The sequence below is a fragment of the Oncorhynchus mykiss genome, chromosome 4, assembly GCF_057628025.1.
Source record: "Oncorhynchus mykiss isolate SJ-2025 chromosome 4, ASM5762802v1, whole genome shotgun sequence".
Classification (NCBI taxonomy): domain Eukaryota; kingdom Metazoa; phylum Chordata; class Actinopteri; order Salmoniformes; family Salmonidae; genus Oncorhynchus; species Oncorhynchus mykiss.
Genome location: NC_143025.1, coordinates 27,072,501 through 27,077,260, shown reverse-complemented (window position 1 = coordinate 27,077,260; position 4,760 = coordinate 27,072,501). Strand labels below are relative to the sequence as shown.

At 40.7% G+C, this 4,760-nt stretch overlaps 1 protein-coding gene across 3 annotated transcripts in view; it reads left to right on the top strand.

Annotated features, from left to right (window-relative positions):
- Window positions 1–4,760, top strand: part of LOC110521599 (uncharacterized) — a 19,584-nt gene continuing 14,824 nt past the window's right edge. Inside the window, exon 1 of one of the 3 annotated variants that reach the window (XM_021599267.3) lies at window positions 1–465. The gene's annotated coding sequence lies outside the window, so the exon portion shown is untranslated. The remainder of the gene's footprint in view (window positions 466–4,760) is intronic. The other 2 variants (XM_021599270.3, XM_021599269.3) reach the window with 2 other exon arrangements.

Here is a 4,760-nt window from a genome sequence, read left to right as displayed (position 1 = left end):
CTCCGAGAGGAAGAGGCAAAGCGAGAGGTTTCACTCTCGCCAACGTCTGTCCAAAAATAAGCACGATGCGTTTCTATGGGCTTATTTTGGATCTAAGCTTGTCGCCTTCCTTCATGACTTTCGGACAACCAACTCCCATTGTTAGGGCGGAGACATGAGCATCTCGTCATTATATACAGATATCTGTTTTACCCTGCTTTTCCCGGCCCTGTCTAGATGGGATACAGATTTTGTCGAATTGACGTACATATTTTTGCATTTTAGCTAACCCCAACTATTTTCATAACCTTAATCTAATGACCCTAACGTGCTACTCTAATTATCATAACCTGCTGCGTAAATTCCCCTAAACTCTACTACGAAAATTAAATTTGGACATAAACTGTATCCCTTCTAGACATAACCGATTTTACCCGACCCTCACAGATAATTCTGAAAAGCGTCCATGTAGCTAGCTACAGACAGGTAAATATATTTTCTGCATATATATTTTTCTAAACATATGAGCTTTATAATATTGCCATTTGATACGTTGGGTGTGTAGCTAACATTAACTATAAAAGCCATCTAGAACTAATTATCTACAATAGCTAGCTAGGTTAACGTTAGCTAACGTTAGTTAGTTTAGGGCAATTCCACGTACACTTAACATTTTCATTGAACTAATATCATCAAAATCAATAAATCAAAGTACGTTTTTGGGCTCATTCAGTAGTTTTTACCTAAATCCTGTTGAATTAAAAAAATAATTTATATTGCTTAAACATGCATTAAATTATACTGTTGCTGCTTCCTGTTGTCATGTCTTTTTGATATGGCCGAGTATCAAAACTGTTTTTTAAATTCATAATCAATATGCTGAAACAAGTGATATTTTTAAGACCAATGCATAAGTTATTCGGAACACACGTTTTCAGATGACTTGTATCTTGCTAAATTTGTCTTTTAGAAACTGCATACGCACCAATATTTACCAAATGGTCACTCAATTCTGGAATTGATCAGCTTGTTCTACTGTATAATTAATAGCGCGCGCAAATTAATCACTCACATCGATATTGAAATTATTGGAACTGGGACAATAACAGCAGCAACATGTACCGTTTGCGCTCTTCTAACAGACAACCCTCAATGAACTTGTGTAAACTATATACACTACATGTGGACACCCCTTCAAATAGTGGATTTGGCTATTTCAGCTGTTGCTAGTTGTATAAAATCGAGCACACAGCCATGCAATCTCCATAGACAAACATTGGCAGTAGAATAGCCCTACCGAAGAGCTCAGTGACTTTCATCGTGGCACCGTCATAGGATGCCACCTTTTCAACAAGTCAGTTCATCAAATTTCTGCCCTGCTATAGCTACCCGGGCAACTGTAAGTGCTGTGGAAACGTCTAGGAGCAACAACGGCTCAGCCGTGTAGTGGTAAGACACAAGCTCACAGAACGTGACTGCCGAGTGCTGAAGCGTGTAGTGTGTAAAAATCGTCTGTCCTTGGTTGCAACACTCACTACCGAGTTCCAAACTGCCCCTGGAAGCAATGTCAGCAAAATAACTGTTCTTCAGGAGCTTTGTGAAATGAGTTTGAATGGCCGAGTAGCCGCACAGAAGCCTAAGATCACCATGCGCAATGCCAAGCGTCGGCTGTAGTGGTGTAAAGCTTGCCAACTTTGGACTCTGGAGCAGTGGAAATGCGTTCTCTGGAGTGATAAATCACACTTCACCATCTGGCAGTCTGACGGACAAATCTGGGTTTGGTGAATGCCAGAAGAACGCTACCTGCCCCAATGCCTAGTGCTAACGGTAAAGTTTGGTGGAGGAGGAATAATGGTCTGGGGGCTGTTTTTCATGGTTTGGGCTAGACCCCTTGGAGCCAGTAAAGGGAAATCTTAACGCAACAGTAAACAATAAAATTCTAGAATGTTCTGTGCTTCCAACTTTGTGGCAACAGTTTGGGGAAAGCCCTTTCCTGTTTCAGCATGACAATGCCCCCCGTGCAAAAAGCGATCTCCGTACAGAAATGGTTTGTCTAGATCGGTGTGGAAGAACATGAATGGCCTGCACAGAGCCCTGACCACAACCCAATCGAATGCCTTTGGGATGAATTGGAACGCCAACTGCGAGCCAGGCCTGACGCCCAACATCAGTGCCCGAACTCACTAATGCTCTTGTGGCTGAATGGAAGCAAGTTCCCACAGCAATGTTCCAACATCTAGTGGAAAGCCTTCCCAGAAGAGTGGAGGCTGTTATAGCAGCAAAGGGGGGACCAACTCCATATTAATGAGCATGATTTTGGAATAAGATGATTGAGGAGCAGGTGTCCACATAGTTGTAGTGTATATCTATCTATAGATGGCAACCAGTCATAGCCAGGAGCCATGTTTCCATCCACAGTTTTTATGTGAGTAAACTCATACCATATAAAAAATCACAGCTGTGAAGGAAACTGGTAGGTTCGGTTCAGTTTACAAACGCAGACAGATAATTGGTTAGTTTGATATGTTTGGGATTGTTTTGTGTTGGTAAAATTAATTATGCACAAATATTGATATAACCATATCAAAGTAAACTTGGAGTCACGTGATGATATGGTGTGAGGTCCTCCCAATATGACTAGTGAAACCATGCAGTTTATTATGATCGATTAATTCAATTATTAACTTCACAGGGTGGTGAAAGTTCTTGGTAATCTTGATGCTTCTTTCCAATAAATATAGAGGTTCTTATTCTGGTGACGTGATGATTGATGCTTGGCTGCAGTTTGACAAATACAAATACAGTGCCTTGCGAAAGTATTCGGCCCCCTTGAACTTTGCGACCTTTTGCCACATTTCAGGCTTCAAACATAAAGATATAAAACTGTATTTTTTTGTGAAGAATCAACAACAAGTGGGACACAATCATGAAGTGGAACGACATTTATTGGATATTTCAAACTTTTTTAACAAATCAAAAACTGAAAAATTGGGCGTGCAAAATTATTCAGCCCCTTTACTTTCAGTGCAGCAAACTCTCTCCAGAAGTTCAGTGAGGATCTCTGAATGATCCAATGTTGACCTAAATGACTAATGATGATAAATACAATCCACCTGTGTGTAATCAAGTCTCTGTATAAATGCACCTGCACTGTGATAGTCTCAGAGGTCCGTTAAAAGCGCAGAGAGCATCATGAAGAACAAGGAACACACCAGGCAGGTCCGAGATACTGTTGTGAAGAAGTTTAAAGCCGGATTTGGATACAAAAATATTTCCCAAGCTTTAAACATCCCAAGGAGCACTGTGCAAGCGATAATATTGAAATGGAAGGAGTATCAGACCACTGCAAATCTACCAAGACCTGGCCGTCCCTCTAAACTTTCAGCTCATACAAGGAGAAGACTGATCAGAGATGCAGCCAAGAGGCCCATGATCACTCTGGATGAACTGCAGAGATCTACAGCTGAGGTGGGAGACTCTGTCCATAGGACAACAATCAGTCGTATATTGCACAAATCTGGCCTTTATGGAAGAGTGGCAAGAAGAAAGCCATTTCTTAAAGATATCCATAAAAAGTGTCGTTTAAAGTTTGCCACAAGCCACCTGGGAGACACACCAAACATGTGGAAGAAGGTGCTCTGGTCAGATGAAACCAAAATTGAACTTTTTGGCAACAATGCAAAATGTTATGTTTGGCGTAAAAGCAACACAGCTGAACACACCATCCCCACTGTCAAACATGGTGGTGGCAGCATCATGGTTTGGGCCTGCTTTTCTTCAGCAGGGACAGGGAAGATGGTTAAAATTGATGGGAAGATGGATGGAGCCAAATACAGGACCATTCTGGAAGAAAACCTGATGGTCTGCAAAAGACCTGAGACCGGCACGGAGATTTGTCTTCCAACAAGACAATGATCCAAAACATAAAGCAAAATCTACAATGGAATGGTTCAAAAATAAACATATCCAGGTGTTAGAATGGCCAAGTCAAAGTCCAGACCTGAATCCAATCGAGAATCTGTGGAAAGAACTGAAAACTGCTGTTCACAAATGCTCTCCATCCAACCTCACTGAGCTCGAGCTGTTTTGCAAGGAGGAATGGGAAAACATTTCAGTCTCTCGATGTGCAAAACTGATAAGAGACATACCCAAGCGACTTACAGCTGTAATCGCAGCAAAAGGTGGCCCTACAAAGTATTAACTTAAGGGGGCTGAATAATTTTGCACGCCCAATTTTTCAGTTTTTGATTTGTTAAAAAAGTTTGAAATATCCAATAAATGTCGTTCCACTTCATGATTGTGTCCCACTTGTTGTTGATTCTTCACAAAAAAATAGTTTTATATCTTTATGTTTGAAGCCTGAAATGTGTCAAAAGGTCGCAAAGTTCAAGGGGGCCGAATACTTTCGCAAGGCACTGTATTCTCGCTCTTATCAAAATAATCTCATGTAGACTAAGACTAGCCTACCTGCACTGTATCTGTGAGCTGTTGGCTAGAGTAGGCACATTTGCTATTTAATGCAACCGTTTTTGTGACAAAACTATCGGTTTCTATTCAGTAAATGAAAATGTACAAATTTTGTGACGTTTATGTCTATTTGGTGGAAACACACCATTGGTGGGAAAATGTGCATAATTTCTTTGTGAATTTTTGAATAGTCACATGAAAATCTGTCGCCAATTGGATGGAAACAGCTGCTAACCACGTTTCCATCCATAGTTTTTATGCGAGTAAAGTCATACTATATATACAGTTGAAGTTGGAAGTTTACATACACCTTA